We start from the raw sequence: 24270 nt of genomic DNA, 5'->3' as shown, positions 1-24270 counted from the left end.
CCTCCAAGATCCAACTTGGGTCTTTCCTCTCATCTATCTCTCTCTACGTGTGGTGTTCCCCAGGGCTTTAACCTCTCTCCCTGGCTATTTAACCACTACCTGTCACCTCGGGCCTCGGGCCAACTGCATCTCTACTTTCTGCCCTAACTTTCAGTGTTATGCGGATGACAGCCAGTTCTCCTTCAGGCTCCCCTCAACCTCCAATGTTCCTTCTCTGATACCAGACTGTCTGTCCACTATTCAGGAATGGTGTGCCTCCAACGATCTCTGCCTTAATGCCAGTAAGACTGAGATCCTCCTCATTGGGACTCTTGCTCCAGCCTTCCCGCACTCTGGCCGCCCACGCTGGGCCCTCAACCTGCTCCTTCCAGGGAAGCTAAGAACCTTGGGGTCATCTTCGACTCCACCCTCTCCTTCCCTCCTCACATCTCTGACGTCTCTAAGAAGTCACACTATCAGCTGTACCTCCCCATGGGTATTCTTCCTTTTCTCTCTTTCCCCCAGAATCCCCTGGTCCTCTCTAGGCTGTACTACTGCAACAGCCTCCATCTAAATCTGCTTGCCTCTACTCTTCGCCCTCTACAAATTATCCAGAACAGGACAGCGAGACTTGTCCATGGACTCAAGCCCAGGGATTGTATCTCTCCAGCCCTGAAATCTCTTCACTGGCTCTCTGTGGCTGCAAGGATCAAGTTCAAGATCCTCTGCATCGTCCACAAGGCTTTCTGGGGCCGAGGACCACACTATGGGCCTCATTACACGGTAGGTGGTAAGGGTTTACCGGTACCGGTAAGGGCACCGGTACCGGTAAACCCTTACCACCCTATTCTGAGGTCCCTTTGCGGGTTCCCACCTTAACGGAAAGATTGGACCCGCATAGGGACCTTGGTGCTAATTACGGTACTGTAATTTGCAGTACCGTAATTACCGCCTTCCCCATTCCCATTGAGCCCTATGGGGCAAAAATGGGAATGGGGAAGGGCCATGGAGAAAGGGGGAATTACTGCTCCGCCATCCTTGGAATGGGGTGGTAATTCCCCTTTTCTCCATGGTGGTACCGGTATGGTACCGGCAGCAACCATGGTGCCAATAGCACCATGGTTTACCGCTTAACGTGTAATGAGGCCCTATATCCAATGTTGTCTTCCTAAGCATATTCCTTTTCAAGCCCTCCGTTCATCCACCTCCAACTCTCTTAGGGTCAGACGCTTCTCCAGGCAGAGAGTGGGGGGGTAGATCTCAGTCCTCAGCTGGGAGCTCCCTCTGGAACAGCCTCCCTGCCTCTCTCAATCTTGAGCAGGACCACCTAAGGTCCCAGAAGCAACTCAAGACCTTCCTTTTTGATTCCGCTTTCTCTCTCCCTCTCCTTTGCTGATGTCCATGTCTGCTGCACATACTGGTTACCTGGCCACCCACTGAACTTAAAGGACCAGGCTCCTGCATGACTGGTTGCCCTTGCACTGCCTTTGGGCCCTGCAACCACTTAAGGGACTGTCTGCAACCGTACAGTCCCTTGACTCTCTACACTTATGAGCCACCTGCCGCCTACACTTACTAGCTACTTGCACTCTCCCCTCCCCTACGGCACTTCTCTCCTCCACCCCACACACTTGAGCGATCTGAATGACACAAGGCCTAGTAAGATTGTTGTTTTGTCGTCCTTCTGTCCTCCCTTACTTGTCTTGTTGTGCGTAGAAACACTTGTGTACAGGTGCGTTATAAATGACTTATATCAAACCATATCGTATATCATATCATATGATAGTAAAGTGCTCCATCACATCCTGAAGAAAGGTCAGTGCAGTTGATAGAGCATAATGCATTTTCAGATCATTTTGAAGGACTTTATTTTTATGGAGAAAGCCTACATTATTATTCCTTTGGAAATATTGGCCATGTCAATCACCAATGCTACATGGTAAGCATGCAGTAACGGGAGGGATATGCATGATTCAATAGGCATTCCCACATTTTGGAGTGCCATTACATTCCACTGTGGAAATGTGGTATTAACACATGGTAATAGTATATGCCATAATGCACAGTGCAAAAAAACTAGGAATTTGGTGGATGTTATATGTGTACATGTTTGTCTTCACATAAGTGTTTTCATGTCCAGATGCAGCCCTCCTTATTACTCTACCCTCCACTCAAAATTCTCCACAATCACACACTGGGACTTATTACGAATTTGGTGGTAATTTGATTCAGCCAAATTACCTCCAAACTCGTTTACCATTACCACCATTTGGTCTCATGGGTTTACTCCTTCAATACAATTGGTGGCAATTTCCCATTTTTGGAGTGCCTAGGGCTCCATGTGGAATTTTGGTATATATATATATATCAATGGCAAAGTATTGCATGTTAAATATGCCATTTTGCAAAGGTTAAGTGACTGTTTTACCTCCAGCTTGTTGCTGTAGGGAAATTGTCCACTTTGCCTCCAAAGTTATAATTTGGCTGTGTGAGAAAAAACTGTGGTAATTTTGTTACTGCCAAACATAGTGGGGGTCATTACGACCTGGGCGCAAAGGGATACCGGGCACCGGTAAGGACACCGGTGCGGTAATCCCTTTGCGCCCTATTCCGAGGTCCCTTTGCGGGTCCTTCCCTTAACGCCTGGTTTTAGCAGGCGTTAAGGACGGGACCCGCAAAGGGATACCGGGATCAATAACGGTACCGTAATTTACGGTACTGTTATTGCCGCCTTCCCCCTTCCCATTGAGCCCTATGGGGGCTCAAATGGGAATGGGGATTGACATTTTCAATGGGGACTTAAAGGTCCCGCAAAGGTCGGACTAGACCAGTAAGTCCCCATTGAACAAGGGCGGACATGGTACCGGTAATGGTGCTAGTCATGGCGCTAATAGCGCCATGACTAGCACCAACCTCGGAATGAGGCCCAATGGCTGTAACAGAATAACCACAATTTGTTCCCTGCACTGCTGAACTTGTAATGAGACCCAATACATAGGGTTTATCCCAATGCCCCACATCCAAAGCTATGCACTAAATTGGTGTGCCATTAAATAAGTGCAGTGAAATCCAAATTTCCGTATATACCATTTGCAATGCATTGGTGCGCAAAATGTATAAAATTGTCTAACCATAGTAAAAGCGTTAGTACACTGCAATCAAAATGCGAATATCTGCCTTTTCCATTTGCAAAACAACCCGTTTCTGTATGAAAAATGACCACAATACAATGACAAAGATTAAAAGTGACACCATTACTTAAGTGTTGCTTAACTTTAAAAATAAAAAAAGCATTATCCAATTTAAGACTATCAAAATACTGTGCAGCTTTTTAACAACGTTTATTTTCTAAATTAAACACCAACACGTTTGGTTTTGCTCATTTTAGAACAAGCTGAATGCGAGGTTTCACTTGCAACTGCATGTTTTGTTTTCCCCTTGGCTGTATTGACGCCAGTGTTATCTAGGGAGAGGTCACTTCCAGCCTGGGAAGGGCTATTGTAATGCAGATGCTCCTGGGCTCAGTGGAATTTAGCACCTAATTACAACACACCTGGCTTTGCATTCCTTAGTGCTGTGGAGGAGGGGGGATGGTTGCTGCAGCCATTGCCGTAGAACAAACATTTGCAAACTTGCCTGTTCTGAAAGGTTTCAGTAAAGAAGGCACTTTTGGCGGGCACCCGTGTTTTTGATTTTATCTAATATGGGGCAGCCGAGGATAGCAGGACTCTCATAGTATGGGTATTTTTAAACAGTATTAGCAGCCCCAGCCCTTTTCTATATGTTTTCAAAGAAGCATGCCATTTCTATCTGCATGGCCAACGTTCTGTAATGATGTACTGCGCATGAATGAAAGGCATATAATACATGAATTGCAGACATAACTCCAATTTTAAAAATAACTGTAACGGTGGTTACCAAAACGCAATATAATCATACATGCTACAATGCTAAAAATGACAAACATTTTTTTGATTGTGACAAAATGACATTTTATTTTTCACACAATTGAATATTTGCATGAAACGATAAGATTTAATACTGGCTGATAGAAGGATCAAATGAACAAAGTTGCTGACATTCTACAGTGGTCAATGGCTCTCTGCTCGTTTATTATACATAGTTATCATGAAACACTTGTGTATCGGCACGTTAAAAATGCCATATCATATCATATCCTATCATCTTTCAAACCGTTATTTCAAACATTTTCCATTTGGGATGCATCAATGTTGTGCACTTTCTGCAATACGTTGTTCACAATTAATCTTTGCAAACCTTACTAAAAGCTAAAATATATTTTGACCAGAGCTTTCAGGTTTCTCAGCTCCATGTGTGTGTAAACCATCCAGTTCTGTCTTTTTTTAAACTTATAGCAGTTGTATGACACTGAACTGAGAAACTTGAAAGCTCTCATTGGTGTGCATTTAAACCCACCATCGCCCAATACAGCACTGTCAACCATTCAACCTTTCAATAAGTAAAATGCTAGACTATAAATTATATAAATGTCTAATTGTCAGCTGCGCAGAGAATATTGATTCTGCTATTCACCTGCTATTCTAAAGTTATTGATAAGGAAACTGGGGTACAGTGAAATAAACAAAAATAAATGGCAGAGTTTGCACAGTATTTCCAAGTCGGAAATTGTGTATTTGACTTATGAGTTATGGTTCCATGGCCATGTCATAGAAACTGGAGAGGAAGGAGGTGAGGAGGTGCAACCTCCGAGACACCTTTGACTCTCCCTCCCCATTGCCCTGTTGGCGTTTTGAAACAGAATTAATTTGCTGTATTTTCCTTCCAAAGAAGCAGGTGAGTGCAGCCTTCCTTGTTGCTCCATTTTGCCCATTGTATTGTGTAAAAGCAATTCTAGGCCCTGTGTGCCTGCACCCCCTCGATCCCCGGCGTCTCTTCCTGGTTTCCCTCTCCCTCCGGCCTCCCGACCCGTCCACCGCCTATGATTGGCAGAAAGCACCAGTTGCTTCGGGTCTAGCGATCCATATCCCCCCTGCTGCCTCCCAGTGTCCCTCACCTGCTGCCCCACTGAGGTGTGCCCTGGTCAATTCACGCTCCCTACCAGCACACACCTTAGATGTGCAAGACCTTATCATTAGGGACAACATTGACTTACTGATACTAAGTGAGACCTGGCTGAATGAAACCTCTGGCCTCGCCATTGCAAGTGGCTACACCTTTTTTCAGGCAGGCCCGCTCCTCTCATAGGGGCGGTGGGGTAGCTGTCATTGCTAAGGAGACTCTATCAGAAGGATTGAAGGGGAACTTGTGCAGAATTCAGACTACCTTCAGCTCAAAATGAGGCCCTCCCCCAACTGTACCATCTCGCTCCATGTCGTTTACCACCCACCTGGCCCTATCACCGATTTTTGTGAAGCACTAATCCACGCGCTCTCTGACAACCTAATAAACTCATTTAAAGTCATACTCCTGGGTGATCCCAATCTAGGGCTTAATGACCCTAACGATGCCCACGCCACTGCCCTGAATAAAGTCTTACCTACCCTAGGGTTTACCCAAGCCACCTCTAAGCCTAACCACATTAAAGGTTGCACGCTCGATTGGGTGTCTCACCATAACTGCTCCCTCTTGGTCACCAATATTAATCCCATTCCATGGTCTGACCACCATTGCATTAAATTTGACCTCATTGCCTCCAAAGGGCCCCCTAAGCCAATGATCCCTCTCCCTGCAGCACACTCGAGGAGTTCCCATCAGCTCACCATGGAGAATATCACCCCCACCCTCACGGTTCCTGCCCTTTGCCCCCTTTCTCCAAGGACCCTGAGATTCTTGCTAGTAAATTCAAAATGGTCATCACCCAAGCTGTTGATAACGTTGCCCCACTCACCCTAAAGAAAGCTAAGAGAACAAAGCATTCTAATGCCTGGTTCGACCAGGGCAGCGCTCGCCACCTGGAAAAATAACCCCAATGACGCTTCGAAAGTAGACTTCAAAGTTATCTCCAAAGACTATAAAACTTCCATCATCAAGACTAAAGCTGCAACCTTCAACACTAGGATAGCTAATGCAAAATCTGGGACAAAAAAAATCTTTGCCATCATTAGAGAGTTGGAAACTCCCTCCACCACGCCACCTACTCTCATGAAGGATGAACTCTGGTGTAGCAAAATTCAATTTGCCATGCTTGATAAGTTGCACATCCTGCACACCAAAATCTTAGCCCACCAACAGGCACTTACCAACATTATAGCCAACAGTCACAGTAACCCGTCCCCAGTAACCAACTCTAGACATTCCCCAATGTTTGAATTTAAGGATATGAGTGAACCGGAAGTCATTGCCCTCCTCAAATCCATTAAACCTTCCAACTTTAAAGGGGATGCCCGCCCGGCCCAGGACATCAAAGACTGTGCCCCTTACCTTGCCCCATTCATCACTGCATTCATGAATGCCTCCTCCCAGCCTGGCCCTGTCCCAACTGGACTTAAGGAAGCCTAGGTTTGACCGCTCCTTAAAAAACCCTCCCTCAACCCATTGGTTCCAGGGAACTATAGACCCTTTACCACTGTCCCTTTTCTGCTAGAAATCCTGGACAAAGCAGCCTACCTGCAAGTCTAAAAATCCCTTGAAGATAACCACCTTCTTGGTCTTCGGCAGTCGGGTTCCGTCCATGACATGGCACCGAAACGGCCCTGCTAAACCTTAAAAATCAAATGGATGACCTCAGATACGCAGGCAAACCTGCACTCCTTCTGCTCCATGGTTTATCCGCTGCCTTTGATCTGGTGGATCACAAGACCCTCTGCCATCACCTTTCTACTGCAGCCAACTTCTCCCTGAGGGCTTGTGCCTGGATAACATTGTTTCTACTGGATTGTGTCCTCCAACGTATTCCTCATCTTAGATGTATTCCATCCAGCTTTAGCTGCTTTGGAAAAAATGATTGGCAGAGGGCGCCGATGTCGTTGAGTCGATGGTCCCTCGAAGGCCTCTGTCGAGGGTGACGTCATTGGGTGTACAAGTAGGACGCGCTGCGCCCGTTGGCCTCAGTTCCATTTTTCCGTGGTGCATGTTGCTTCGGAGATTCGGCATGCCTTGAGTTCTGTGACGCAGTGAATATTATTAGAGGAATATTGATATGTCCTCATCATTGACACCGACTACGACCCCGCGATCGGGTTTCAAAAAATGTAAATCTTGCGGTTCGAAAATCTCTATCATGGACCCGCATCGAGAATGTCTGTGGTGTCTCGGGGAAGGCCACGACACGGAGGCCTGTACGAAGTGTCAGGCGATGATGGGGAAGGCCTTGCGATTGAGGAAGCGAAAACTACAGGTAGGTCGTAAATCTGACCGAAAAGCCTCTAGCGTCGAGTCGAGGTCCTGTGAAGAGAAATCTCCTCGACGCGAAAGGCATCGGTCCAGGTCCCGAAGCGATTCCCATCGCTCGTCGTCTTCGACAAAGAAATCAAAGAAAAGACGCCACAGGTCCCCCTCCACCTCGTCCTCGGACGAATCTCCGAAAAGAATGAAATGCCCCACAAAACATTCTTCCTCCGAGAGTGGGAAGCATTCAGAATTAAAATGATGGAGGTGTTCGAAAAAGCAAAGCCTCGGTCCACGCCTTCTCCGGAAGCCGGCCAGGAGCGTCATCGCTCCGAAACTCGCGTGCCCTCGAGCCCGGATGATCGAAGAAGGAAGGATCGAGAACCTTCCAGGACGCCAAGTGAAAAAGACAGCGCGAGTCAAGTCGACCGCTCGAGGTCACCCACGCCATCCAAAACCCAACACACCTCGAAGAGCGCCTCGACGCCCTCGAAGCCAACACCGTCGACGACCACTATTCCGTCGGCACCATCAATGCCAAAGGTTCCAAAGGCTCCAGTTCAACCAACTCGACAAGAAGTGAAGGCTGCAGAGCCTGTAAAACCTTCAGGGTCCACTAACACACCTCCTCCGCCTCTCCCAGAAAAGGTTTTTAAACCTCTTCCTAGGAAGGAATTTTTCAAGTCCTTGACCTCAATGTTTGAGGAACAGGAGCGATCTGATGAGGAGAATATGCCTTTTGGACTGGAATATGGTACACCAAATGTCCCAGAATGCCTGATTTCTGAAGAAAGCAGGATGAGGGACCTGGTGGAATCCTTACATAATGCAAGTGGCATTGATACATCTCCTGAAACAGATTTTGGCAGGCCAGAACCAGAAGAGCATGCCAGTCCCTCATACCGTCAACTAATGAAAAAAGTGTTTTTTTTTTAGGATGGGCTAGACCACCAACCCAATTAATCCAGGATGATTTGACTGATATATTGGACCATGGTCCCACCGAAGATCCAGTCCTACCCTCCCATATAGCCTTGCAAAATAGCGTGGCCAAACATTGGGAGACTCCGAATTCTATTCCTCCAGTGAATAAATCCCTTACTTCAAAATACCGCCCTGCCAGTAGCGACCCTGGCTATCTGTCTACACATCCCACTCCCGAATGTCTGGTGGCCCAGGCAGCCACAGCTTCAAATAAAATGGCGTACCCTTCTATCCCTGAGGACAGGGACGATAAGCGTGTGGATGGCTGGGCACGTAAGGTATTTTCAGCTGGGAGTATGGCGTTAAAATCAGCCAACTCCACATGTACCTTGGCAAAGTTTTCGTACACTCTGTGGGAGTGCATTGCAATGGCGGCGGAGCACATACCAGAAGGGGATGAAAGGGAAGGATTCCTAGCCATTGTTGGAGATGGAAAGGAAGCCATTCAGGAATCCCTTGGATTGTACACTGTAAATAGTGTGAGCGGGTCCATGGGTACTAGCACTGTAATACGCAGATTTGCGTGGTTACGGAAGTCGGGTTTCGCACCAGACGTACAGAACCGCCTTCTGAACATGCCCTTTGACGGGTGTCACCTTTTTGGCAGCAAGGCTGACGAGAGCCCTGAGAGGTTGCAGACCTCCAAAGCAGCTGCCAAATCTTTAGGAGCTGCTATTAGGCAACCTCAGCCTTTTCGTGCACCAGGACAATCTTGGAGGGGAGGATCCTATCGTTACTACTCTTCATATGGAAAGGCGAGAGGAATGGCCAGTCAAAGAGGCCAGAAAAAGGCCACTCGTGGTGGACGAGGAAAACATGCAAAGCCAGCTCCAGCTGCAGCAACCGCCACAAAACCACTTTGAGGACTTGCATCACAAGACACCTGTGGAGACAGGCTGTCACAGCATCTGCAAGAATGGCAAGCCATTACTTCAGATGTTTGGGCTCTAGAATTAATATCCCAAGGTTACTGCCTTCCGTTTCTAACGCAACCTCAAAGCAATCGAAAGAACGTTACCAGTTGGTAAGTAACTTGTTCTTCTTCAGGAAAGAGCTATGAAGGTCTTCTCCGAATCGTCATTTGCCAATCCAATTCTCATCAAATGCGAGGTCCCACAGGGCTTGTGCATTGCCCCCACCCTGTACAACCTTTTAACGAGGCCTCTGTTCAACATTCTGGACACACTGGGCATCTCATACACAAACTATTCTAATGACACCCATGTGCTCATTCCCCTCTCGGGTGATTATCTGTCTGACCTGAACACCCTCAACTCCATTTACTCAACGATCCAATCCTGGATGGCAGAAAACTAGTTATGCCTCAACAGCAGCATAACCGAACATCTGTTAATTGGATCGCCGGCCACCTTGGGTAAACTGGACAAGCAATACAGCTCCTTCACCACTGATAATATCCCCATCTCTGTCTCTCAATCTGTTAACACCCTGGGCGTCTACTTTGACTCTAACCTGACGATGAATAGGCAGGTCAATGCCATTGCCTCCTCCTCAGCTTACCACTCCAAATTGCTTAATGCAGCTAGACCGTTCTTATCCCAACAGAATTGCCTCAACATTGCTAGGGCAATAATTGGGTCAAGACTGGACTACTGTAATGTCCTCTTCATAGGGACCTCCTGCAAGAACATTACTAGATTACAACTAGTACAACATAATGTCCTTAGGGCTGCCACAGGCATCTCACAAAGGAACCGCATCACGGAGGTTAGGAGGCAGGTCCACTGGCTTCTTGTTAAGGAAAGGATTGTTTTTAAAACCCTCGCCCTGACGCATAAGTGTGTCCATGACTTGGAACCCCTCTACCTGGTCCAAAGGATTACCAAACCTACCCCAGCTAGGCCTACAAGCGCGGCATACACCAACAGGATCTCTGTACCCAAGACCCGCAGAGATCGTGCGGGCGGTACCCGTTTCCCAACCATGGCAGCCACTTACTGGAACTCACTCCCCTCTCATATCAGGCTAATTGACTCTCACACAGCTTTCCGGAAAGCCATCAAAACCAGGCTATTTGTATGACACTGCACCTGTACCCTCCCCTTTGCTTCTTCTGCTCTGTATCAAACATGCTGTTGTTGTTACCCTCATAACTACCTCTATGTATCTGTGTAAATGTAACCAAGTAACATGTAGCAGGTAAACTTGCTGTTGGGCTGCATTCCTGTAACCCTGAATTAAGCCTACCTACTCTCACCTGTAATAGCGGCTTGATGCCTGTGGACTGTAGTGCGTTCTACAAATCCCAAAATAAAAATAAAATAAATAATTGCAGAGAGAGGGGACTGTAGGGTTACAGATACAGACCACAAGTGCTGGGGGAGCCAAGCGGCATTCGAGGTGCAACAGGACAGGCAGGGACCTGGGTCCAAGTTCAGAGGGTACCCATGTGACCAGTGCGTGGAATGTATGGGTGATCAGCAGGGGAGAGGAAGAGAGAAAGTGGAGGTGAAGAGGAAGATCTGGAGTTGTTTCCGGAACCAGAGATGGTTCAGCTCAAGTTTGAGAGAGGCAGGGAGGCTGTTCCAGAGGGTAGCTCCAGCCAAAGAAAGAGATCTATCCCCAACTCTCCGCTTGGAAAAGCGACTGACCACCAGAGAGTTGTAGGTGGCTAAGCGGAGAGCTCGAGATGGGAGATATGTAGGAAAAGAGAGTAGGTGGTAGTGCGGTCCCAGGCCCCAGAAAGCTTTGTAGACAATGCAGAGGGTCTTGAACTTGATACTTGCCACCACTGAGAGCCAATGAAGAGATTTCAGATCTGGAGAGATACGATCCCTGGGCTTGAGGGCAAACACAAGTCTTGTAGCCCTGTTCTAGATACATTGTTGATGACAGAGAGTAGAGGCATGAATGTTTAGAAAGATGCTGTTGCAGTAGTCCAGCCTGGAGAGGCCCAGAGCTCTGGAGACAGTGAGCTTCTGGGGGAAAGTAAGGAAAGGAAGAATACCTCTGAGGAGGTGCAGCTGATAGTTTGACTTCTTAGAGATGTCGGAGATGTGAGGAGAGAAGAAGAGGCTGGAGTAGAAGATGTCCCCAAAGTTGTTAGCCTCACAGGTAGGAGCAGGAAGAGGACCCAGAGTGGGCCGCCAGTCAGAGAGAGGAAAAGAGGGAGCTGGTGTTCTGATGAGGAGGATCTCCAACTTACTGGCATTAAGGCAGAGATCATTGGTGGCACGCCATTCCTGATTTGCAGACAGACAGGTAGGAATGAGAGAAGGAGTAGAGGTGGCCGAGGGTAGCGTGAAAGAGAGTTGGGTGTCATTGGCATAACACTGAAAATTGGAACAGAGAGCAGCGATGCGGTGGGCAAGAGGTGCCAGGTATTGGTTGAACGGCCAGGGAGAGTTGTTATACCCATGGGGAACACCACAGGTAGAGAGAGATAGAAGAGAGGAAGGACCCCAGTTGGACCTGCGAGGGTCGGTCAGTGAGAAAAGAGGTCAGCTAGGCCAGGGCCTGATCAGTGATACCCAGGTTATCACAGAGGCGCTTAAGCAGGATGGCATGGTTGACTCTGTCGAAAGCAGAAGAAAGATTGAGGGGAATGAGAACAGAAGGAAGGTTAGAATCAAGGTTCGAGACCAGGTCTTCACAGATGTTCAGGAAAGCAGTTTCCGTGCTTCTAGTCGCTCTGAAGCCAGACTGATGGTCATGGAAACAACCAACAGATTCAGTATGAAGGTTAATCTGGGAGATGGCCAGCTTTTCCAAGTGTTTGCCCAGGAAAGGAGTGATAGAGATCGGGTGATAGTTAGCCGGAGAGGAAGGATCGGCAGAGGGCTTCTTTAATTGGGCACTCCGAGCTACCCATTCCATCCCCTTTACTCATATTTTCCTGCACCGGCAAGCAACCTAGGGGTAGCCTAATGTATAAGGAGCGGGAACTAGCTGGCTACACTGTATTCAGGTATAGCTCCATGCCCTGCATAGCTTTAAGCTCTAAGTTGTTTGAACCAGTTGCCAAGGCTAATGAGATTTCCTGTGCCCTTATTAGTTTATATCTATGAAAAGTCACCTTGACTCTCCCTTTCATGTTATCTCCCAAAGTCTGTGGGTTTTGCCAATATGGAGATAAACACAAGGGGGCAAGCCATTTTTTTTATGTGGGCCAACCATTGAATCATGTGCCATCCCCCGAATGTCAATACATGCTCTAATGCTTCCGGTATTTTACTAGCTCCTGGTTTCCTCAAACTCAGAGCCAGTAATAAACCGGTCTAATGCTCATTTCTTCATCAGTGGGAGAGATACCACACTTCATACAAACTGTACTAGTGGGGGTGCTTTGGGGAAGCAACAATATCACTTTCAGAAATGTGTTCTTTGTAATTGTTAGGGGGTGGCATCAGCGTAGCCCCAGACTTCAGCGCCATATAATGCTGCTAGCGCCATATAATGCTGCTGCCTTAGCCTGCGGTACGTATAGCTTTAGGGCCGGGCATATTGCACCCCTTCCGTGCCTAGCATGTTAGGCTTTCAGGGCCCCACTGTTTTGTTTGTAATAGAGTGTTGGCTTTGGCAACCTGACCAACCCAACGACCCCCACTTAAGAACCGAATTCCCAGAAAATCATACCAACCCACTTCTTCTAGAATTGTACCCCCCACCTCAAATTTCAATGGTTTGATTCAAAATGATTTTGATGTAAAGACCATAGCCTTAGTCTTTGAGGCATTTACCTCCAGCCCAAATTTACCACATTCATCTGCTAGAGTGGACAGGGCAAGGCACAGTCCCATAGGGGTGGTGAACAATAGGACTGCGTTGTCAGCGAAAAACAAAACTGGGATGTGGTTCCATCACAATCTTGGCAGATCCGTGCTCACCGCCAATAGTCACTCAATAATAGAGTTAATATACAAACAGAATAATACCGGAGCAAGGACACAACCCTGTTGGACCCCTCGGTCCACTCTGAAAAATTCTGTGCGTTTGCCTCCTCTCCCACAGCAGACAGTTGCTGTATTGTCATTATACAAGAGTTGGATCGCTCGCAAAAGTTCACTGGGGATATTTTTGGCATGCAAAACTGCCCGCAGGGTTTCTCTAGGGACGCTGTCAAATGCTGCCTTGAGATCCACGTATATACCATATAAAATGGTGTTTGCGATTCTCAGTTGTTTTTGGACCACTAAGTAGAACCGGAAGCACTTATGTATCATGTGTTTTCCTGCCTAGAACCAGGCCTCAAGATGACTCAATTGCTTGGTATCATCCAACCTTGCCACTAGGTGCTGCAGCAGGACCTTAGCAAATGTCTTTCCTGTGGCATCCAGTAAGGTAATGTGTCTATAATTTCCCTGGTCTGCCATGTCACCCTTTTTGTACATGCAGACTATTACTGCTGATGTCTAGGTATTAGTCACCCAGTCACTCTGCATTACAGTGTCAAATGCCATGGTTAATACTAGGGCCCAAATTGCAAGCATGCTTTTATAGAGACCCACCAGCACCCCATCGGGTCCCGGCGCTTTACCTGCCTTCTGTACTCTTATAGCCCTCTCCACTTCTGCGAGTATGAATATTAAATTGCCAAGTCCATCATGCACAGGTCCAGTCCCCCTCCAATATGGGACTCATAAATGCTCCCTTCCCCTTAGATTGAAATGAGTACAAACCTTCAAAGTGCGCATACCATCTGGTCGGGCTTATACTTTCAGGGTCGATTGCATCACCCTTTATATCCATATCCGTAATAAGATGACAGACCCAACTTGGTCCCCACTCTGCACACATTTGATCAGGGTAGGCCACATACTTTGTAGGTACTGAGATTTCTTACTGGCTGTGATCCTCTTATATACACTCCGTAACCATTGTACATGAGCTCCATCTACCTGGCCAGTGCCCCTCAGGCATGTGACCAGGGCCTGCCTTGCTTCCCTGCACACCTTGTCGAACCAGAAGTTTGATTTTTTACCCTCCTGTCTTGGTCACCTTTCCGGCATGGTCAGGGATTCTCCTAGCTACTCAATTAAAGTGAGATAACTTGCACGTTTACTTTCAAGAGAGGTACTTGCCTCACAAATGCACTTGTGCAGCACTATAAATTTACTGTACCAAACTGGAGCAAGATCAACCAGGTTCAGGCCCACCCATTTCACAGAGCGCCTGGCTTTACCATGAACCATCACGGACACTGCCCTATCCACTGTCAGGTCTGGCTCAGGTGAAAGGTCTTTAATTGGAGAAGTATCAGCATATGATCGCTCTCTAAGCACCCTGAAACGCTTCTATTATCTGCCAGTCTGATTCTGACACTAGGGCACAATCTATTCTAGAGTGACCTTCCGGGCCGATAAAAGTATACCCAGCTGGTTGGTCAGTAGCAAACCGGCCATTGGAAAGTCTCAGTCCAGCATTATACAATCTTCTATCAATCTCTGAAGCGGCTGGGTGCAATCTTGCGGGTCTATTAGCAATTATGCGGGGCATACGTTCTCTGGGCCGAATGGCTGCCAGAGAATTGACCTTATTCGGATTAACACTGAAGATTGGCCTTTGATGGTAAATGTCCCTATACTAAATCGCAATGAGAGTGACGGCAATCCGCTCACGAGTTCCATCTGTTTAGTCACCTGCGTTATAGCACACCAATTCAATGCGTCCAGATCTGTAGGGATAGACAGTGTGGAATGCAACAAGAAGGGTAAAATGGGGAGACGTGTTGGTGAAAAAATCTCAAACCCAAAGTGTATCAGACCATCATACACGAAATAGAAGCAATTAGCACCCTTCCATTTGGTTCTATAAACATTTTGGATTATTATAAAGTTATGACACAAAGTCTTCAGGATGCATTCACCAGGCCTGTCAGTCAAACCAAGCATAAGGAGTAAGCAAAGGACGGGTGGTTCGACAAGGAATGCAGAGCTGCCAAGTGTGATTTAATATGCTGTCTCAGTGAGGGCACACTCACTGCACAATCCCAGGTCTGCATACAAATCTTTGATTCTGAAGAAAAAGGCAGACTTTAACCAGAATAGATGGGACGAGTTGCACTCTGCATGTGTAAATGGCAACTGCCATCAGTTCTGGAAAATGGTTGCACTTTAAGATCGTAATGCTCCCAATGCCCACCAGTGCATCATACCCCCTTCATGGCGCAAGCACTCTGGGAAGCTGTGCCAAGTTAGGGCAGACCAGCTGGAGGAACGCTTAAAATTAGAGAATATGCTCCCCCCATTTGCAAATGCCCTGGTCCTTACAGAGAGGCAGGTAGAAAGAGCTATACAAGCACAAGCTAAGGGTAATCTATACAAAGATGAACCCTCAATATTGGCTCCCTTATGGTGCTGTGCCTTTAATGTAGCAATGGAAAACAGGGCAACACCAAGGTAATGGAGGAATGCGGCAAAAGTTCTGATCTTCAAGTAGGGGACAGGGAACAACCTGGGAATTACCGCCCCATTTCACTTCTAGATGAGGCTGGGAAAATGTTTGCCAAAGCTATCCTGGAGCGATTACAGAACTGGGAAGAATCAAGAGGGTTCATTAGCCACCTACAAGTTGGTTTTCGGAAAGGGTACAGCACAATAGATCAGAGCTTCCAATTCCATCTAATCCTGGATAAATAGTCAGCCCTTAGTCGTGTCAGGATATATGCGGTCTTAGTAGATCTAAAGGAAACTTTTGACTGTGTTCCCAGAAATTCCCTGTGGCAAGTGCTAAGAAACAAAGGTATCCCCAGAACAATCCAACAGCTGTATACTTTTAACACATTGTTTGTATGCTGAGGTTTGAGGGGCGAGTTGACAGACCCAATTGCTTTTCAGAGAGGTGTCCGGTCAGGCTGCATGCTAGCCCCACTCCTCTTAACATTTATATCAATGAGGTTATTGACCCACCTAGATTGGGCAGCAGCAGGCTCCCTGCACTGTTATTTGCAGATGATGCAGTGTGGCTGGCCACATCCCCAATGTGTCTTAAGACCACTCTGGCAAAGTTCATTGACAAATGCAATGAATTGGGTCTGGAGCTCAATAAAGAGAAAACAAAGACACTTGTCATCAGACCTCGCCTGGCACAATCCTTGAGCTTGACATTAAGGTGGATGGAACAAATCTAGAACATGCCCTATCATATGACTACCTTGGAGTCAGGTTCATGGACAACGGTTTGTGGTTGCAGTAGGTAACTAACGCAATGGCCACTCGTAAAATGTATTGTGGCGGCATAGGGCATTTTTACCGAATGCATCACAGCAATGCCATTAGCCCATTCCTGCTATTACAACGGATGCAGGCCATTTCCTGGTCACTATATGGGGCTGAGATATGGGGACACATGGGTTTCGAAATCTCTGGCCATTGTTGAAAAGACATTTTTAAAAATGCTATTCATGTTACCAAGTTCTTCGCCTAGCACTAGTATATTTATGGAATGCAACCTTCAACCGGTCGAAGATCAAGCAAGGTTGAAACCCCTTTTGTATTGGATGAGGATTTGGACCTCGCCAGATTTGGCCGTATATAAAGATGCCTTGGTACATATTTTGTCTCTAGTGGGGTCCAAGTCCCTCCCATGGTTCAGATAAGTGAAAACAGAATTATCTAAACTGAATCTGGACCAGTACTGGAGAACTGAAGCGACAGATCAAATGTGCAGGTGGTACCCTCTCCCATTGCAGGTTAGAAGAGGAATGCACCGCTCTTAATACCATTTTGTATTATTTATTGTATAAACCTGATTTGGGGCTTGAGCATTACATGGACCTGATTAGCCCGAGAAATGTCTGGCCGCTATATATATACAGTTCTCTCTCAATACTCTAAAAGTGGGATCTTTTACACAGAATTGGCCAGGGTCAGGGGGTTCTTTGATTCTGTCATAAAATGACTGGAAAAAAGACAGACACCGATTGTTTAATGCAGGTAATGTTATGTTATGAGTGAATATTTTTCTACCACACAGTGTAGTAACTATGTGTTCCACTTTTCTTATCAGCCAATCAATCAGTTATTATTTTGTTTTACCTCAACAGTTATCAAGGGATTGGAAAGTATAAATTATAGTTCCCAAGCAGTTATAAGCACTTTTCTTGTACAAGTGGTTAATTTCTTCTCTAAGCACTAAGTAATTCACTTAGAAAATGTTCACTGACTGTTTTTTAGCTAATTTAAATGTTCTGCCCTAAACATGCTTGGGTAGGGTTTAGTGTAATGCTTCAATAAGCCAATTCAATTCTTGAAAAATGCCTTGTTTTTACTAGAGTTGTGACTTACTGAGGTGATCTGTATTTATGGGCTTGGGGGTTGGCCATGAGGAAGAAACACATCCTTTCTCTTTTTGGGGGTGAGGGAGTTAATTATATTTATGTGCAGTCTTTAACATCATTAATATCACACACTATATCTGCTGTGACGTGTTCATCATCATCATACACCATCTCCATGGGGACTTAAACATAATATGTATCACACACTGGGCCTCATTACAACCCAGGCGGTAAGTTCCCTACTTTACCACCATGGTGTAAACTCCGTTTACACCATGGTGGATGGCGGATTTACCGCCCCATTCCAAGGTGAGTCGGGCGGTAAATCCCCATTTTCCCATTTTCACTTCCCCATTCCCATTTTTGCCCCATAGGGCATAATGGGAGTGGGGAAGGCGCTAATTACGGCACCGTAAATTACGGTGCCGTAATTAGCACCAAGGCGGGTTAGCGCCTTGCATTTTAACGCCTGCTAAAAGCAGGCGTTAAAATGATAATCAGGCGTTAAGGGTTAACGGCGCCGACGGCGCCGTTAAACCCTTAACACCTGGGTTGTAATGAGGCCCACTATCTCTGGGAGGGACTGCCCTGACCATCTCTGACCATCTCTGTAAGAACGTTAATATCATTATAATCGCATGCTTTCTCTGTAGGAACTTGAGCACTAGTGTTATGATACAAAATCTCTCATAAGTATCATGCACCATCTCTCTGGGGACATTAACATCATTTTAAATCACACACCATAACTGTAGGACATTAACACTATGTTAACTACTTACTACCTCTGAGGGGGACTTTAACATCATTGTTAGCCCAAACCATCTTTGCGAGGATTATAACACCATTCTAATCAGATATTAAAATGAGTGTTAAGATAAAATGTCACTGTGGTTCTTTGACATCATTGTTATCACACACCATCTCTCTGAGGACTTTATCATCATTATAATTACACATCATCTCTGTGGGAACTTGGATATCATTATTATCACACACCATCTCTGTGTGGACCTGAACATCAGTATCACAAAACACAATCTCTACAGGGTCCTCAACATCGCCAACATTGCACACCATTTATACGGGGACATTAACATCATGATAATCACACAACCTCAATGTAGGGACTTAAACATTAGCATTATGATACAACATCTCTGTGGGATCTTTAACACCATTTTCACACATCATCTATGTGAGGACTTTATCCTCATCACATACCATCTCTATGGGGACCTTAATACAATTTATATCACCTATTATCTCTCAGTGGAACCTCAATGTCACTAATAGTCCACACCCCCTCTGTGAGGACTTTAGCATCATTGTAATCACACACCATCTCTCTGGAGCCTGCAGATATTACTATTACAACAATCTTTGTGTGGACGTTTACTTTACCATAATCACGTACCATCCCTTTTTGGAAATGCCACTTTTGTCCCAAAGAGGACAGTAACATCTCTATCATCACACCAATCCAAGAGAGGCAATGTGGTTCAGTGGGCAAGTATGTGACCTTGTAGCAATCCAAATCCCTGCTGCCCAATGGACCACAGTATGTGATGCTTTATTATTCACCTCATCGTTATTTGGGGTGTTGTAATAGGGTTTAATGCCCGAATGAAGTTTTGTTAAGTGAATATCTTACAGGAAGTGCAACGACATTACCATCCATCGGTTTATGTCTCTAGGATTTGGAACAGGATCAGGAACAAGTTATGTACCTCTGTCAAGACCTGAAAGAATCTTTGCACACCATCCCTGTGGGAATGTATCATTACTACAATCGCACACCATTCTTACAGTTACTTAAACCTCATCATCATCATCATCACAGAAATAGGGGGAAGTTATCATCATTGTATTGTCCCTTGTTAAGACATTACATTGCCCTCATCACACACCTCTGTAAGGACTTAAATTTCACAGACATCATACCATCCATGATGCAACTCCAATATCCAACATCACACGCCATCGATGTAGGTACTTCAATGCCACAATCATCACATACCTCTTATCTAATGAATATAACACCCACCCATTACGCACGTCTCTGTGGTGACTTAAATATCCCCAACAAAACACACCATATCTGTGGCAATTCCAATTTCACAGTCATCACACACCATCTCTGTGAGGACTTCAATAGCTTAATCATCACACAACATCTCTGTGAGGACTGTATCATGTCCTTCTTCATTCACCCCCTCTTTTGGGACTTAAACATTTGTGACATCACACATTGTCTGTGGTCACTAAAAAGCATCTTTTAAACCTTAATGTCATCCTCATTCACATCACACATAAAGTTCATCCAGGTGTGAACTTTAACACCACAATGTCCACACAACATCTTTGTGGGGACTTCAATGGCATGATCATCACACAAAACCCATACGAGGACAATAAAACTCAGCTCATCACACATAAAATCTGTTAAACATCCCAAACAACATATACTTTATGTGTGTACACTCAAAATCTCACAGTCATAACACATCATCTCTCTGGGGACTTCTGTAGCACAATCGTCACACGCCATCTCTGTGAGGCCTTTACCATACCACTCCTCTCTCAATCCCACTGAGACCTAAACATTTCTAATATCCTACACAATGTCTTTGGTTACTTACACATCTCTGTTGGTCCTTAATGCCATGCTTCACTCTCATCACACAACATCCATGTGGGGACTTTAAAACCACTATATTCACACACCATCTCTGTAGGGACTTTAATGCCATGATTATCACACACCATCACTGTGGGTACTTTTAGTGCCACCATCATCACACACCAGCACTATGAGGACTTTAAAACCACACTCATCAACAACATCCCTGAGGAGGCAGTCATCTCACAGTCAAAACAGATCAGCAAAATACACCATCCTAAATCAGAGAGCAGATAGTAACACCATTATATCATGCCATTCTTGTGGTAGGGCCTATTGTAAAGGTTACATTTATGACTGTGAACCCAGGAAGCCTACATCTCAATCACAGATTCCTCTCTGTATGACATAGTGGGAATCACAATCAAACATTTAAAACCCTGAAGCAAATGGAATGTGGCTACTGGTCAAATTAAGTGTATTTAAGTGAACATGCAAATGGGACTTGGACCGAAATTAAAAATATTAAAACAATACCTTATTGTCATTGTAATCACACACCATCTCTGTGGGGACCTTATCATCATTGTAATCACATAACATCTCTGTGGGGACTTTAGTGTTATCATAATCACTTGCCATATCTGTGAGGACCATATTTCATATTTGTATTTTTTGTATTGCATTTAGATTTATATAGCGGCTAATGCCCAAGCGCTTCACGGCACCATAATTACACACTGTCTCTGTGGGGACTTAAGTATAGTCCTAATCACACACCATCTCTATGGGGACCTTATCATCATTGTAATCACACACCATCTCTGTGGGGACTTTAGTGTTATCATCATCACTTGCCATACCTGTGGGGACCATATTTTGTATTTGTATTTTTTGTATTATATTTAGATTTATATAGTGGATAATGCCCAAGCGCTTAACAGCACCGCCTTGAAACACTTGTGTAAAGGTGTGTTATAAATGCCATATCGTATAATATCACCATAATTACACACTGGTCAAATTAAGTGCATTTAAGTGAACATGCAAATGGGACTTGGACCAAAATTAAAAATATAAAAATGAAAAATATTAAAATATATTCACTGTAAATCGTCTTAGATTCCTTAAATTACTTATATTTGAAGATACAATTCTGTAATTAGTTTGTGTTGTTTTAAAACAACCATATCTACATTTGAAAATGAATGCCCAAGCGCTAACAGCCACATAATTAGACACTGACTGAACAGGGCAAGGCACAGTCCTAATCACACACACCATCTCTATGGGGATCTTACCATCACTGTAATCACACACCATCGCTGTGGGGACCTCAACATGATTGCAAGTACACAATGTCTCTGTGGGGAGCGTTTCATGATTATCGCACACAATCTCTGTGGAAAATGTAACTTTTCCATAATCAAACATGACCCCTATAGGAAAGTTAACTCCAGTATTATTATACACATTCCAAAAGAAGAAAGCAACATCATTTCCATTACACCATTTCTAAAGAGGAGATATGAGTTAGCAGGGAGGTGATGCCTGTGAAAGAATGAAAGCTGAATTTGAATTAATTATTCCTTTTTGGCCACAGTGTGCCAGCCTGGGTCAATCGAGTCATCTCCTATGTCGCAGTTATCTTTTCTGGAACATTTTAAGTGTTTATAATAGTGTTTAATGCCAGAAACTAGGTGCCTTTTTAAGGTTTAATGCAAATTAAACATCTTGTGGGAAATGCCAAACCATCAAAATGCACCTGTTGTGATAGCTATAATGCAGGCAGGTACTCACATGTATGAATACAATTGTATAATGTATATTGAGTATTATAAAGTAAGCATTTTTCCATTTGCTTATGGGGCAATCCATCCAAAATAAGAATAATAAAGTAAGTCCCCACAAGGATGGTAACAGGCGTCCAAGTCCCCGCAAAGATGGTACCGGACACGCAAGTAAAAATAAGCATTTTTGCAAATATGAAGTTGGATCCTTTATTGTGAATTTTTTCTGAACCTAGTTCTGCTATTAGCCAATTTCTAAAACAGTCCCCACACATAGTCCCCACAAGGTAGGTAAAATGCGTGTGTGTGTGTGTGTGCGTGAGCGTGTGCGTGTGCGTGTGTGTGTGTGTGTGCCTGGTAAAGAAAAGTGGTGTGTTGTCTTTCCTTTCTGTGTCGCTGAATGCTGAGTTTAGGTGACATCAGAAGGACATCTGAGGCTCCATGGTGCAGAGCAGATATTGGCTACTATGGCGTTGTTTGATGAGGGTGAGTGATGTGTGAAAACACTGCAAGTGGTATTATGTGTCAGACTAATGTAGCAATAAACCCTGAGACAGCAGGGCAATACCTCCCAAGGTAATGCCCCCAGGGCCCATAGCTACGAGGCCCCGGGGGAATTACCTGCCGTCAAGGGGCTTATTACCATTAGTACCCCGACCCCTTAGACCGGGTTACTAAAGTCAAACAAAATGGCCACCAGGAAAGGGAAACGATAGTCCATTTTCCCTTTCCATGGTGGCCATCGGGAGTGGACGCGCTGGGAACAGAATTGTTCCTAGCGCGTTCGCTCCCGAGAAAATAAGAAAAAAGAAGGTAAGTGAGGTTGGGAGGGCGGGAGGGCATAGTTTGCAGGGGATGGGGATGGGGGTGGAGGAAAATGGTATTGCCCTGTTTCGAGCCTCCTCATTGGCTAAGTGGCTGCCACGCCTCCCGCCAGAAGCAAACTCAGCCACATATGTGCCTGTGAGGGATTCCCAGCCGTTTAATGCCCCGGTGAAGGTCAATCAGAATGCTTGCTACATTCAGATTGACCCGCGCCGGGTACTAATATTTAGTATGGCTCCCTGTTGAGTAATTGTGGTGACCTTATTACCATGGAGCAAAAGTCTTTGGTTAAGTATTACCACATTTTGCACTAGTTGCATATTGTGTGCAACAATCGAATGTGTCATCTTACAATAGTAAAAGAGATGGCTGTAACCATAGAGAGGATGTTAAAGTTAGTAGTTCATCTTTTGCAGGCTTTTCAGGTTAGTGTTGCAGGAGAAACTCAGACTTGTAAGGAGCAGTAATGACTAATGTTAGGTGGTATGCTAACAATATGCATGTGCATCTGGTAAATGATAATGCCAAACTGTTAATGTCTGTTTGAATGATTTGCATGTTCAGAGTTGCATCCAGCAACAGGGAGCTTTAGTTCATATTTAATTTGTCTGGTAGGAATGTATTGTTGTGTTGTATAAGATAAGATGAGATAAATAAAACGTGAAGATTGGTTAGTATTTACCAAAATAGTAGTTAGGAAGTTTAGGATTATGTGGGAGGACTGTGTATTGCACATATGCGTTGCAATCAGAACATAAGTAGAGTGGTAAAGTCTGTAAAGGTGTAAGTCATACATTTGAGTGGGGATATGTGTGTTGAGGCATCATGGGATGGTGTCTGTGTGTAGAGTGTGTGACGAGAAACTATGTGTAATAGGAAAGTCACATCCTTTGTCTACATATGCATAGCGCCTAAGCCTGGATATAGTGTGATCCAGAGTTATGGGATGTGATGGTTTGAAACAGTGGGAAAAGAGGTGCAAGCCTGGATGCAGTGTAAACCTCTTGGAAAGCTTCTCCCAGAGCTATTGGAGGGGATGTATTGAAATGGTGAGTATGGATACATAGTTTGTGCAGTGTGCAGAGGAATTTGCAGAGCAATCTTGTATGGATGCATTGTACATGAAGCGTTGTGAGGAGTGCTCACAGTCATGGAATAGGGATGCGTAGGTTATTGATGTCCCAAAGTAAAGGGAGGGTGTATAGTCATTGGTGTGATACAGAGATGTGAACACGAAAAGGATGCATGACGATCGTTGTGCGTGTTAAATAGTGTTAGGATACCTCTGTAGCTGTTTTATTTGGTATCATTGTTTTCAAATCCCTACAGTGGGGTAATTAGGTGTGTGTGCTAGATTTTGAATGTGGTCTTTTGGAAATGTGTTGTTTTGTGTGTTTGTGTGGTACGTAATAAAATAATGATGTCATGAGTGAAATGTGATGGTATGAATATAGAAAACGTCCTGCCCCAGGTGTGTTCTAATGGTGGCAGATGGGAGATGTAGCCTGGGTGATGGGCACGGT

This window comes from Ambystoma mexicanum, chromosome 6q (genome assembly GCF_040938575.1).
Source record: "Ambystoma mexicanum isolate Mex_15411 chromosome 6q, UKY_AmexF1_1, whole genome shotgun sequence".
Classification (NCBI taxonomy): Eukaryota; Metazoa; Chordata; class Amphibia; order Caudata; family Ambystomatidae; genus Ambystoma; species Ambystoma mexicanum.
Note: the sequence above shows the minus strand (reverse complement) of the source record.